Source organism: Symphodus melops (assembly GCF_947650265.1).
Source record: "Symphodus melops genome assembly, chromosome: 3".
NCBI lineage: Eukaryota > Metazoa > Chordata > Actinopteri > Labriformes > Labridae > Symphodus > Symphodus melops.
In genome coordinates, this window is record NC_136693.1 from 24889694 (window position 1) to 24905690 (window position 15997).

Here is a 15997-nt window from a genome sequence, read left to right on the forward strand (position 1 = left end):
TTAATGATGGCTTCCTCCTGGATTAAAGTTAGACCAGGAATAAGCCATAACAATGTTGGTACAGGTTTCATATGAAACCAAAGCCTGAATGATTGTCATTGTTCAGTGAGAATCACTTTACTTCAGAATCATCTCAGAACTCCTCTGGTTTATTTTGTGGCTCTTTGATTTAAAGTAGCTAAAAGAAGTCCCACCATTGTCTTTCCTCTGTCCCCCCCACTCATCTGGATTTAGTTTAAATGTAGAAATGGAAGCGTTTCATAGATAAACACCTGCCAGCCGAGCAGAATGTGGAGGTGAGTTTGTAAACGTGTAAACGTAAAGATAATGAAGCCTGCACCTGTAGCTGTTGATGATTTGTACTGAATTTCCATGTAGTGTGATGTTGTGTGGATACTGTAACTTTCACAGCTTATCTATCTCTGACAGGTACCAGATGCTTCTGCAGTAAAGGTTCAGCACACGCAGTTCAAACACTCACAGCCGATAAAGTTTCTGGTTTGGATCCAACAACTTGTAGGTGCAGAAAAACAACAGCAAGTAGGGGCATATGCTCAGTAAAAGCCTGAGGAGCACTTCTGACATCACACTGACGAAATGTAAATGCATCATGGTAAAGAGTTTCTGTGGCATAAAGAAGTTTAATACAGCAACAATATTAACAAAGACATTTTATGCATTTTAAAAAAGAGAAATAAAGATATTTGGTGTGTGAGCATGAGCCAGAAAAAAGGGCAAACGGTGAGAATGCATTGTTACAAATTTGGATCTAGTTTTTTGACAGCATGAGAGCAATACAGTGTAAAGTATTTAACACATACTGATGTACTTCTGAAATCCTGCAGCTAAGATGTTCCCAGAAGAACACTCGTTACAATCACTATAAAAAGGGCACATTGGAGGACAGTGAGGAGAGAGGGGAGAAAGAGGGGGGTGACATACAGAAAAGGACAAAGGGAAGGGAAACACCAAGGGCCAATGCAGCAAGAACTCAACCTTTATGCCAACTGAGCTCTCAGGCTCCCCAATCCTGCATTCTTTCTAATGGCTAAATGTTGAGAAACTTACCTCTGCTGTCCAAATAGGGTCACTTTTGGTTCTCTATAACTGACAAGGTGTGGACAAATTTGAACACACTCTTTCACCAAACATGGTCCTGTTTTGTCTGTATGAGCATGTGCAGAAAGGGAGAGGATGAGGGCATCATGGGATAATTATCGTAGTTAAAGATAAAGAAACAATCATGATGGATTCCATACTGCAGGCAAAGACACCGACTCACCTTATGACTCTGCATAAACTCAATAACAGTCATGTAAAAGACTCATGACACTAATGTATGCAAATGTGTATGCATGGCTAAAACACTCCTTGGGCAATGTTAAATGAAGAATCAAAAATCTGGACTAAATAATATTGGGTCATAAAGGTCAGGATCATATTGTTGCCAGCAGCTTTGTTAACATCATGTTGGTATTTATTATCCACATGAGAATGTGCTGCAAATTGAATGATTTAGTGAGGATGTGATCAGTGAGGCTGTCAACGGATAATGAACAGCCTTTGTTCTCCTCACTTGTCGGCCATGTTGGCAAACATCTGAGAGAGGAAATAAAGCCCCTCTGACATCCTTGTTAGAGAGGAGTGGTGATAGAAACAATTATTTCATCTTAACAAAAATTAAATGAAACCATCAGGATGTTGATTAGGTCTTATGCATGCGGCCTGATGCTTATAGTTAGTTAGTTCCTAATGTATTTCAGCAATATTTTGGGTATGCTAATAGTGGTTTTAAATGCCAAACTGCAAATATAATATTCCAATAATCTCCACCTTTCCATGCTAATCAATGTGTTTCAGTAATTATTGAAGCACTTATGTCTGTCCGTATAAAAGAGAAGATACTCTTACTAATCTGCACTACTGCTCTGACCTCGTATGAAGGGTGGATAGCGCCACTTCTAACCCCCTCTAAGTGAGAGACTATGCAATGCCTGTGAAACATGTGACACATATGAGTCATTAACAGACTGTACAAAATAAATTGACGTTACAGCTCTGACTTTGGCTGTTAGTCTTTCAACTGCCTTTTTGAAGCCTCTTTTTTTGTTTGACCATTTTTGTTTTACTCTCTCAATGCTCTTTGCATACTCATTAGCTGGCTAATATTGTTTCAAATAAAATAGGATATATTTTGTTCAGAAAGTGACCAGAACTAATTGTCTAGTTTTCCATAAACCACTAAATAGCTTAGCGTAACAACTCCTCCAGCTTCTACCGTCTTTATAAAACCTGAACTAACTAAACCTAATAATACCTAATAACTGGGAGCTAAGTCTTCTTTCCAGAACTCCAGACTTGTGGATGTGACAAATGTCTAAATTTAGTTCTTAACATCTACTTTAGTACACAAAATATCTTAACAAGTACATCATGGGGCGCAGATGGCCGAGCGGTGAGATCATTGTCACAAAGATGGCTTCAGTTTTGTTAGAATTAGAAAATACAGACTCTCTGTTTTTTTTTTTTTTTTAACAGTTCTTTTGCTTTGCTAAGCTGACTGGTGTGCATCAATAAATATGAGAGTCCATCTTTTACCTACAAAGAGCAACATATTAATAACTATGTATATTGACATGGTCCTGTCCATTTGGACAGTTGCAGGAAAACACAGCTGAGGTGAGTCACACGAACATGGAGCAGAAAAGTATGTGATCTAATCATGAATATCAATAAATAATTATGGTTTGATGAGCATTAAATACATTGCAACTGATTTCAAAATGTGATGTTTACTGTTTATTCAACTTGTGAAAAAAACCTAACAATATTTCAAGCTTGGGTTTAAGCCCAGTTCTTGTCACGTCTCTTGTTATGTCCCTGTTCCCTGCAGACCCATGATCTTCCTGGTGTCTTTGAACAGCAGTCTGTACCTGGTAGGGTGCCAGGCCCCCCTCAATGACTCAGACTCAGAGTAATGGATCCCACTTTGCACCTTCAAGGAGAGAGTTGCTCTGAAGTGACATACCTGCTAAGTCTGAAGACATATGAACCTCACACACAGTGCGTTTACATCATGTAAAAACAATAAAACAAAGGTTCTTAGTTTTTTATTAAATACTTATCAGATTACTTAATTTTGATTAATAATGAAAATCAAACAAATATTTATTCGGGAGAACTCTGTTTTAATGCAGCTGAGGGTCCATATAACATGATTACTCTTTAAACCATAACACCTGTTAGCATCGCGGTATGGAGAAACTCCAACAACAATATGTAAAGGGAAGAGACCATCTTCTCAAAGTTCCCATTATTCAATGAGCTGGAACAAAATCCTTTGAACTTACCAAGTTGTTGAACCAGGTTTGTTACGATCATTACAATACACACAGGGGCTTGTGTCCAGATGGGTGGCCAGGGGTGGCAATGGTGGCTCCAAATATTGTTGGCCAAACCCAAAATGAAAATCTATGCCTTATTAAGACTGAATAACAGGCATTCCTCACTCTGCTTTTCTTCCTTAAAAAGTTCTGCAGAGCACACATCTGCAGGGGTAATTAACAGAGGCTACCAGGAGATGGCAGTGTTGCTCCATGTTGAATTTGTAAACAAGAAGTACAAAGAGGACACATGATTTGTATTGTGCCCTTTTTGAGTCTTTTGTGTATTTTAAACACCAAACTCAAAGTAACTTTGCTCTTGACAATCAAGGACACAGGCATTTTAAAATCAATGAAAAGGTCGATGTTCAAGAGGGTTTTGCCTTTGGTTGTAGTTTGGGTAAGAGTTCTTCCTTCATCAGCTATGTGATGGAGGTTGAACTCCCTGCTGCATTAGAAATGCTTTCATTAGCAGAATACAATTTTACACCTTTTGAAGGCTGGGAAACATGCAGCATTAACTTTCCTTTAGTCCAGTTGCCTCTGAGCAAGGCTCATAACCCCGAGCAGCTGTAGTGGACTCATCTGTGGGTGATATGGAAGATTAGATCGCACTGAGGACTGTCATTAGTGCTCTGTATTAACAGAGCAACCTGCAGTGTCATAATATAAATAATTCTACCAAGTCCTTCTTATGACAAAGATGACTTTAATACTTAGTCATTACTTATTACCTATTTACTATTGATAATAGTCCGTCATTGCTGCTCAATAGGATAAAAGGGTCACCGGCCTTGAGTATGAGCAGATAAGATCAGTGGTTAGTTGTCAATAGAGATTGATAAAGGCCACACAACTGAATGTTACTAAGAAGCAAACAATGAAAATGCTTTAGAAAATCATCTCCTTATCTTTCTCCCTTTTTTCATCTTTCCTCTCATCCCTGTTCTGTTGATGCCCTGATCCTTGTTGTTTTCACCCACTTAAAGCTGATAATGAAATGTATGCACAGGGTGAAGCAGGCGATTAATCAGAGCAGATGTGTATCTAGGTGAGCGCCGGAGCAAGTCTCCTAAGCACAGCGGCATGCTGCCTCAAACGCCACACTGGCTTTGGTAGGAAAGCCAAGCCCTTGCCTCTCACCCCATCACTGTCACTGCCAACGTATGTGCCAGACTGGCTGATTACAATTAATTAGCCTGTGCAGAAATGTCCTCACACTTCAGAAGGGATCAAGTCTCGTCTCGGCCAATGAAAAGGCTGCTGGTGGGCTGTTGTCATGATAAATCTGGGATGACAATTTACCAGCACAATACAACAGTGTCCCCTTAAGAAATTATCATAGTAATATGTTTGTGATATTGTACAATAATATTTATATATAATTTATAATAGTTATTTTTTTTTAAATTATGTTTCAGATGTTCACTGTCATTACTCTGTAATCCAGAATAACAAAGCACCCACTTTACTGCTACAAACTAAACTTAATCCATAGAGCACTTTTCAAAAGACTTAAATGGAAAATAAATACAAACTTTTTTTTTAAATCAATTAAATCAGTTAGATAACTCCAAGAAGAAAAAACTAATTATGATAAAGAGAAAAATAGATTATAATGATGTGAACTTTTTAAAATGATACCAGTTTTCTTATTTTTTCTAGTTTTTCGCGTATAGGATACATTTTAATATATGTATCAGATCATTAATTTATGGCCCCATTCCTCTTAAATTATAGGAACCATCCAAGGCAGGGTGAGTATCACTCACTTAGAATGTAATACCGGGGAAGTTACAGCTGTAACCGGGAGTTACAATCAAACTTCAAATTTGACAGGCCGGGCATGGAGGTGTGTCACTGGAGGTGGGTAAGGTAGGGTTTGGTTTCATGCTGGTGCTCAAGGTTGACATCTACTGGATAAAGAAGCTGTACATTCTTCTTTCAATATTGAAATAATTCAAAACCACTTTGTGGTCCAATTGCATATGGCCTAATGCATCAGAAATTGTTTTCTCGCTTCTTTTAGGGAAACATTTGTATAAGTTTAGGGCTGCATGATGTCCCAATGCAATGCTTAGCGCTGTCAGCTCACAACAAGAAGATTAACAACTTGTATCACCGGCAAAATAAAAGAAAGGCGTTTATCTTGTTATTTGCACTTTTGCAAGGGTTGCAAAAAAGGTAGCCTTTTTTGTCCTATCCCAATAATGGTCCAACATCTCATTCATCACCATGAATTTATTGTGAGCTAAGACCCCCACTTCTGAATTTTAAAGTTTTTACACATACTTAAAACCCCAGTTGCTAACAAGTGGCTAACTGAAACTACAGTGGTTGTTTGAGACTTTAGAGACTGTAGACTTTATTGTCCCTGAGGGGACACCAGAACAGTACAGTTTAAGGGCTGAACGCTGACAAAAAATGACAAGGGGACATACATGGGGGACAGCAGGACATACAGTGCATATGGTTATGAGAGAACAGGAGAATGAAACTGAGGTGGATCTATGTCAGGCATCTTATTGAGGACTGCAATGACTGCGGGCACCAGGCTTTGCCATATCGTGCCCTCCTGCACAACAGGGACCTGTACATGGGCATGGGGCATGATAGTGAGGTGGCAGTTGAGTGGGTGGGTGGTGTCCAGTGCTGTTGTGCGTGCGATGCATATGATGGCCTTTGAGTTGAGTTCTGACAGGGTGGGAGTGGGGAGATTGGGGAGATTAAACATCATCGCGCCGGGAACTCTCTCACTAATCCTCCCAACAGCCTCTAGTCATGTTTTTCAGTGCTCTTGTAAATATTAGGTTAATAAAAAATGTATTAAGCTATGGTTTCGCTGGCTTGTCAAAACCACTGATTAGATCGATAAAGCATAACGGTCGTGACGTCATAATAAACCACCCACAGTATAATTTGCTATAGCATAACGTTAGCTTTTTACTTCTTTTGGCTGCATTAACTCTTCAAAGTTCATATAAATTATGTTTATCTGTAAAGATTATCCTGATAAACAAAACAGCTACACATCAGAAACGTGTGTTTGACACAGAGCTTGTTTTCTGCTATGATCCAAAATCAAATGCAAAAATCCCATCGGAGAATACTTGTAAGAAACCACCGGCACTATTTATTTTGAGTTGGCCTATAAAAACAAGTCATCACTATACCAGTCTATAGGTGGTAGTGAGTGAGAGCAGGCACAGGCCGCCACAGGCTGCCTCCCTGCAGCACAGACTCTCCACTGCTGAAGCCATGGGCTGACATCAGTGGCATGGTTATCAATGTTAAACAGATGGGGATTCAGCAGAACTCCCTCATGTTACGTTGAATGTGGAAGTAAAGAGCACAAACATACTAAAACATCTCCTCGAGACTCTGTGGTGTATTAATTTACCACTTTTTAAAAAATAGTATTGTTAAGTCATTTTCCTATGATTAATTCATTGGTGTCTTCAACTTGCAATATGCTCTTTAAGTCCCGGTGAGGACCAAAGTCTGGAAAATGGTCTTGTAGCTGGAGACGTTCTGAGTTGAGGTGGAACCCAGTTGTTCGGGTGCTGTCTAATGTGCAGCTCCTTGCTCTGACTTCTCTCCATAAGTCCATAATCATCTGTTTGTGCACACGTGTGTTATTAAGCCTGTGTGTAAGCACACTCAATAACAGAATATATGAGTGATTTTCTCTTTTGGGAATAAAGAATATACAGTACTTATATGGGTGAGCATAAGTGTGATGTAAGAACAAAGACTAAGAAACCAGAGTCAAAAAACAAGATGTGTGTTCAGCGGAGGTCTCTTTCAGACTGGCTATTACTCTGTTTATAAACATGGCACATCTGGCCAGGTGTGTCTCATTCTCATGATTACCTGCCACGAGGTCTGCAGCCCTGGAGACAAGCAAGAAACAGTAAACAGAGCAATGCTGAGTTGCCGTCACAACAAAGCAAATACCAAAAAAGGATGACACATTTGTTTTATTTCATATGGAAATGCAAATGCATTCAGATAGAGTCAGTATATGTCAGTTTAACAATCTATAACTTTCACAGCTCTGTTAACCAGTTGTGTAATCATGGTACAGGTCTTCAGACTGACGCACACAGGGCTGGACATCAAGCTAGACAAGCCCCCTTGGGAGATCTGTCACCAAGTGAGTTCTTGCACATGTGGAACCGACCAAGCAGAACCCCAGAACAGGCTGGAGAAATTCCTATTCTCTTATAGTTCTGTTTCTTGCTGTCACCAGAGGTCAGAGTGTGGGTCAATGAACACGATCCAAAAATAGAGCGCACAGTGACAAACTGGTGATGACCTACCTTGAACCAGGACAGGAAACAAAGTCCTTCTTCTCTGAGACATAAATATACCCCAATGGAGCCAGATGAGCGGGGGGGGGGGAGGGGGAGATCAGCTTCAAACAAAGAGTGAGTTTTTTCAAGGCAGAGAAGGCACATGTGCAAAAGCCTGTTACCCTCCTTGCCCACCTTTTTTCAGAAGCAAGAAACGAGATCAGGTAAGAGTGCAGAAGGTCATATTTGCAGCTATCTGTGTTTGCTCTTCTGATTAAATTGAACTACCTTACTGGTCTGTTAGGACCTGTATGGAATATACAGAACACCGTATTTCTATGAGCAGGCTCTCACATGTAGAGGGACACAATTAAGTTAAGATGAACAAATCTTAAGAACAGCTTGTCTTTACCTGGATCAAGAAAAGCAACTATTTTAGACTGTGTTTCAAGCAGAAGTTAGTGAGCTCATTGTACTGCTCATTCTGATCTTGACCTTCACAAATGTGACTGCTGATTTACAAGACAAACGTATTTAAGTAGAGAGGCTTATCCTGCATCCTTGATTTATTTGAAAAGTAAAGCGAGTGTGTTGTGAGCGCACTGATGCCTCCTATGTTAATGTAGGTGATGTAATTAGACAGTTTGATGTTGGAGCAACCAGTAGAGAGACGATAGGATTGTCCATTTGAAATTCCAACTTATTCATTGGTTAATTTTTGTATGTCTGTCAATAATGAACTGGCACATCCCACATTTCAGGTATTTAACCTTGAGATTCTATACTGAGCATGCATTAGTCTTTTTGCTGATGGTTAAAACTGACAAAAATCAACAACAGTCACCGCTGGGCAATCGTGATGATGGTATGCAATATCACCGATCTCTTCATCGTCATCTTTGTTGTTTTCATGAAGGCTTCTGAACGACACAGAAGGTATGTTCATGTGCTTACTAAAATGAACTGGTATGATGCCCAAAACTACTGCAGAGAGCACCATACTGACCTGGCCATTTTTGGAAACCAAATGAAATTTCAGGAGCTAACAAACCCATGCGGTACAAACAGTCAATGTTGGATTGGTCTTCACAATGACAGAAACAAGCCCAAAAATTGGACCTGGTCAAATGGAGAAGAAGTCAGCTTTCAAAGCTGGGCTCCAGATGAACCAAATGGTTTAACAGAACACTGTGTTTTTATGCAGTATGGATCTTGGTATGGCATAGGCTGTAATACTATGTATGAAAGCTTGTGCTATGAGGATTATCTGATCTTAGTGAAAGAAGAGAAGACATGGGAGGAGGCTCTGGAACACTGCAGGACCCTTAAAACCGACCCTGATTCAAAAGACACACACCTCAACCATCTCTACGACCTTCCACACATAAACGCTGAAAATGATCAACGGGATGCCAAAAACTTGATCCAATATGCCCGAACAGAAGAGGTGTGGATAGGTCTACGTTTCCTGGCAGGAAACTGGCTGTGGCTGAACGGATTCCCTCTGGAGAAACAACCGCCGGTCTGCCCTGCACCCAGGATGCACTGTGGGACAATGTCTAAGACAAGAGGTGGTTTGTCAGCCAGAGACTGTTCAGAGAGGAGGAATTTCTTGTGTTCTTTAAAGAACAATTTAGCTTGAGCAATTTGTAATCCTTATATGCTTGTGATGAGGAGAAGTAGCAGATGCATCTGTATTTACAAAGTTAAGGAATATTTCTCATTGTTTATCATTAGAATGTCATTCAACATGCTGAATCACAGTAGTTTGTTGCAGTAATTTAAATCATATTACTATAGTATGTACATACTTTTTATATACTTTTATTTGATATGATATGATATGATTTAATATGATACCTGCTTTTTGTAAACATAATGATGAGCATGGTCTTGTTACCTGCTCTTTCGCTAATGTTAACAGACAAATAGTAAGGTCCTTTACCTGCTTTTGTAAAGTGTCTCGAGATAACGCCTGTTATGAATTGACGCTATATAAATAAAGATTGACTGATTGATTGATTCAAGCTGTAGGTTGTGCTTTGTATATGTGTAAGTGTGATTACTTTTTTTTGCAAACAAAATAAAAGAATGTGAATTCATTTATTGAAGTCTCCTTACAAACCCACTGAAACTGGTAAGAATATTGAACAATCGATTTAATATTTTGTATATTTTATTATTTATGTATATTATTTATGTAAAAAGGAAGAAAAGATTGAAAATTAGGGTAAGATGTTTTAGTTGACCTCAAACAATAAGAGAACACATACTTAGGTAAAAAAGAATGTTTGACACAACATTTGATCTCCTGCCACCATTTCCATTCGATACTTCTTTATTGACAGGTGATATTTTCTTTTACCACACAATATACTTTCAGTGCCTCCTGTTTATTTCTAATGAGACACACTTTGTAAACCTTTATGGTTAAATATAATAAACTAGATTTGAAAAACAAAGTAGGAGTCCATGAAGGACACCGTACATCATGCTGGCAGCTGTGGATCAAAGGTATTTGATCGTCTATCAACCAGAAGGTTTGAGGTTCGAGCCCCAGCTCCTGCAGTTACATCTCAGATATTGATAACACTTAACCCCAAGTTGCTCCGGCTGCTTCATATGAATAGATTAGTTAATAATGATGGATACTTTACATAGCAGTCTCTACCATCAGTGGGTGAAAGGACAAGTGTAATCTGCTGTGTTAAAGTGCTTTAAGTATTCAGAAGATGACAAAAGTGCATCCATCTGTAGACTTCAACAGAGCCTTTTAACATATCCTCCCATCACTCCTCAGATTTCTGTATCTAAACACAAAGTGTGAGAAGTGATAAGGTCAGAACCTAGATGCCAAACACAAACTTTGTTCTGCTGCAATAAATAATGGAAAGTGAGTTGTCTGACTGAACTCAATAAAGCGACACACACAATGTGTTTGTTCTGCTGTACGTATCTGATATGGACCATAGGTGACGTTTAGCTCATTTTTCATCTTTCGGGTCAAAACTTTCTTGAATTTATTCACTGTCATAGTTCTCAAACGTTTTTGGCAGCTTTCTTGTTTTGGAGATGTTTGGTTTATTTTACTGTAGTGGTCACTTATTAACCAGGTTCATTCTCTTTGCCCTTCATAATTTTTGCATGTACTTTCTTTACTTACCCAAGCAAGTCAGGGACCAAATCAAATCAAATAGGCCTCTTTTTAGCAGCTGTAGTTTAAACAGGCCTCTTTTAATGTCTCTACTTTGTGTTGTGTTTTTTAAATGTAGGTTGTGTTTATTGTTTGAGCCTTGTAAAAGGAGAATTTCTGTCACTGTTGGGACAGACAATAAAGTTGATCTATCTCTTTATCAAGTTTGTTCGACCTTGAGGATGATGAGAGCGCCTCTATTTACAAAACAAACAGACATTTGAGTATGAGAGGCTCAGCCGGATTCTCTGATTTCCTTAAACAAATGAAGGCAAAGAAAGTTGTGACCTTTAGGATGGAACACGACAGCAATATGAAACTTGTTGGTTTTACTTGTCGTAAGGATTAAAACCTGGCTAACTTGATACCACTAAAAAATCATCACCTTGTGTGCAGCGGGTGTGTCACTCACTAAGACCAGGAGGGTTGCAGCCATAACAGGGGGTTAAGAATAAAACAAATAAAGAGAAGTTATTTATTCTTTCAGAAATGGGCGTTTTCCTCCAAATCACAGTGATGCTGTGAATAAAACAGTAAACTAGTTACTCATACACGTAACCACAAGTGAGGGGTTACACCAGCAGGAGGAGTGTATTTGCTGTCAACATAACAAAAGATTTTTTTCCCCCGTCAGTAAGAGTCATTTTTTAAAAGTTAAGAAAAGAACCTCAATGAGGCCTTCTGTTGTGACTAATTAAAATATTGCTTGTTCTGTGGTTTGACATTTTGGGTTTTTTTGCACTCTTTTTCTTGTACTTTCCTCTCTTATTTATTCTGTAGTGTTGGAGAATTCTAGAGGGAAACTTTTACTCCTTTATGTCTTTTGACTGACATATCCTTTCTACTCTAAATACATGTTTATACGTTGCTTAAAAAAATGCTGACGATGTGCTGATTTTGATGGGAAAAAAAGATGTCGGTGTTTAGTTAAAATAAGTTTCTTTAAAGCTTAACCACATCGAAGTCTCCCTCTTTTGCATGATCCTGTGAGTGGTGTGTGTTGCTGATATTAATGCAGGGGTTGCAATTTGCATGTTGTGATAGGGATAGTAGGATTGTCCAAGTGGACATCAGGCTCATTCATTTGTATATTATGAGTTCTTCTGTGAATATTAAACTGGCACAACCCACAATCATTTTTAGTATATAACCTGACATATTGAACTGGAAGAGGTCATGTAGCAGATAGTTAAAGCTGACAGAAAGCCGATAAAAGTCTCCACTTGGAAACATGATGACGAGCAGCAGCTACATCAGTCTCTTCATCCTCATCCTCAACTTCATCCTCGCTGTCTTTTTGCAGGCTTCTGAACAACACAGAAGGTATGTTCATGTGCCTATTAAAATGAACTGGAATGATGCCCAAAACTACTGCAGAGAGCACCATACTGACCTGGCCATTTTTGGAAATCAGAGCGAATTTAAAGCACTACGGAATCCATGCAGTTGGTTTAAAGCCTGTTGGATTGGTCTTCATAGAGACGATGAAGATCCCCTTGTCTGGACCTGGGCTAATGGAGAAGAAGTCAGCTTTACAAACTGGTTCTACAAACAACCTGATAACCTCACTGAGAAATGTGCTTATTATATGGGTGGGAAATATTGGTTTGACTCATTCTGTCATAATACATTTGAAAGCTTGTGCTATGAGGATGATCTGATCTTAGTGAAAGAAGAGAAGACATGGGAGGAGGCTCTGGAACACTGCAGGACGCTTAAAACTGACCCTGATTCAAAAGACACACACCTCAACCATCTCTACGACCTTCCACACATAAACGCTGAAAATGATGACCTAGATGCCAAAAACTTGATCCAAAATGCCCGAACAGAAGAGGTGTGGATAGGTCTACGTTTCCTGGCAGGAAACTGGCTGTGGCTGAACGGATTCCCTCTGGAGAAACGACTGTCGGTCTGCCCTGCACCCAGGATGCACTGTGGGACAATGTCTAAGACAGGAAGTGGTTTGTCAGCCAGAGACTGTTCAGAGAGGAGGAATTTCTTGTGCTCATTAAAGAACAATTTATTTTGAGCAATTTGTAATCCTTATGTTTGCCTTATGTGCTTGTGATGAGGAGAAATAGCAGATGCATCTGTATTTAAAAAGTTAAGGAATATTTCTTATTGTTTATAATTAGAATGTCATTTAGCATGGTAATCTAGTTTGCTGCAGTAATTTAAATCATATTACTATAGTATGTATATACTGTTTATCGTTTTTTTTGGTTCAGATTGTAGAACTGTGCTCTTTATGTGTGTGAGTGTGATGTGTCATTTGCAAATAAAATAAACCACTGCAAACAATGTGAATTCATTTATTTAAATCAGAATCGGCTTTATCGGCCAGGGCCTGTATTCACAAAGCTTTTTCTCTTACCGCTAGCACTGCTCCCAACTCACGCTAACACGTTTTACCAAGGAGTTTTTTCTTAAAAGTTATTTACATACGTTTTTTACTCATGCTAAGAATAAATCACTAACATAGTTATGGAATCGTTATTCACACATTTAAGTTACGTCATCTGTAGAAAACTTGTTTAATCCAAGTTCTTTAGGGCCTGACTAACTAAAGGTTTGCGTTTTAAAAAATGTGCACAAACTTTAAACCACCTGCGAAAATTGTCTTATTTGATCTTCTAACGTTGTCCTGTGAGAATTATATCTTTTATATGAGCTAACAACACATATTGTCCATTTAGTACGTTTACCTTAAATGAATATACAATATGGGGCGTTTCTGCCCTCACCTGCAACATACTGGAAGGAAATGCAAAGAAGTTAAGTTAGTTCACACATTGTGATTAACCAAGTCTGTGTTCAGTGTCTGAATTTAAAACCTATGTTTCGAATGACAGAAAATATATGGCATGCATTTATTTTTTATTTTGCTTCAATAATAGTTGACAAAGAGAAATACCCTGCTTAAATTAATATACCTGAACATTCACAGCCTCTGCATTGTAAATCATTTTAACATTGACATTTATGTCTTCCTATTTCCCTCTTTTTGCCAATATTACATTTAAACTGGGCATTTCCTTTTTCTTGGGTTGTGTGTCTCACCCAATAGTCTGATTGCCTGAACACCCGCGTTACAGAGGTCACTGCTCACACCTCCTGCACAATGTATGACAATTCATTCAAAAGCTGGAGGGACAGCCTAACTTAAATACTACCGCTTCCACAAGTTTTACACCTGTTATCATTCACGCAAATATTCTTAATAGATCAAAACCTCCACAATCTAAGTTATTTCTTGGGGATTGGGAAGAGACTTTCAGTGGGAACTGTGATTTAAATTGTGATCATAAAAGTTTTGTATACTTTGTATGTTGAACTGTTCTGTCTGAATGTATGGATATACTTACAACCATTTTACATTCAGTCGCATAAATAAAACATGCTGTTCCCATAAAAATTGAATCAATTTTTTTCATAGATTTTTTTTTTCATATTTTTTGTTTGTTAATCAAAAAACATGCCCTCTTGGTGTGTCACTGGGTGCATGTAGCCATACCAAATGGCATAATTCCTTTTTTGTGTGCATATGACAGAAAAAAAAAGCGCAAGAAATAAATCTGGACTTCCCTAAAGATACAACATGAATACATCTAAACAAGTGTTTCTGTTTGTTTTTGACTGCCACATATACACCATAGAATAAAAACATGCAATGCTGAATGTTACATGTTTAACTGTCATACACAGGAACAGTTTACAAACTAGACAGAGGAAAAAAACTGAAAACTACAAACCTTCTCTTTAATATGAATACACAATTTTTAGAATAACATACTGTAATTAATGTGTTTATCTTTTTTATGTTTCTGTCTATATTTACTAATCAAACATTATTAAATTCTGTTTTTGTTTTAAAATTAATTGTATTATACTAAAATAGTGTCACTTTATAGATGTTTTCAAATGAGTTGTGAAACACTTTATAAATATGTTTTTAAAAGACTCTTTTAAATAATATTTTGTATATTACTGTTATTATTATTATTATTATTATTATTATTATTATTATTATGTTGTACTATGTTCCAAACAAGTGAACCAAACGGTCTGACTATTGTGAACTTTTTTAAATTATTAAAATACTGACAGCTATTATTGTTATTATTATCATTATTATTATTATTATTATTATTATTATTGTATTGTATTCAACACTCGGCAACTTTTAATATGTGTAAGGTTCTTGCATTCTGCACTACTCATACACCTTCACATGAACTTAGGGAGACTTAATACATATAAATGTGGTTTAAGGTAATGTTTTGACAAAAGGGGGGCTTTATACATTTGAGTAGTGTCTGAAAATGTAAGCGCCTGTTGTGTATTGAGCAACATTTATTATTGCGCACTTAACCCATCTAAATAGACGAATAATTCTGCTAAAAGACGGTTTTCTAGTTTCACTGACTTCAACAATTGGACACCATTGGAAACACAAGGGATCATCTCAAGGGGCTATTGATCAAATAAACAGAATTCTTACTCAACAATTAAATGCTGACATGTTGCTTTTCATATTTTATGTAATATGGGTTAAAAAAGATTCTCCTCTAACCTTAAATCAGATTCCTCTCTCTTCCTCCACTTTGTGAGTCTGACTGTTGTATGTATGTTGGTCCTCTGCAAATAGTAAACTGGCACATCCCACTTACAGCCTTTAAAGGGTGTTAACCTGAGTGTTTACACAGGGAATAGTACTTGCTTAGAGCTTAACCTAAAAGCAATTCATTTGCGGTCATTGAAGAATAATGATGATTAACAGCTACACCCGTCTCTTCATCCTCTTCCTCAACTTCATTCTGGCTCTTTTCATTCAGGCTTTTGAACAACAACAAAGGTATGTTCATGTGCCTATTAAAATGAACTGGTACGATGCCCAAAAATACTGCAGAGAGCACCATACTGACCTGGCCATTTTTGGAGATAGAAGCAAATTCAATGCACTTCAGAATCTGTGCGAATCTAATTTTTGCTGGATCGGTCTCCATAGAAAAGATTCAGATGTTAAAGTTTGGAACTGGGCTAATGGAGAAGAAGTCGGCTTTGAAGGCTGGGCCAAATATGAACCAAATTCTTTAAAGGAGAATTGTGCTGTTATGAAAAAC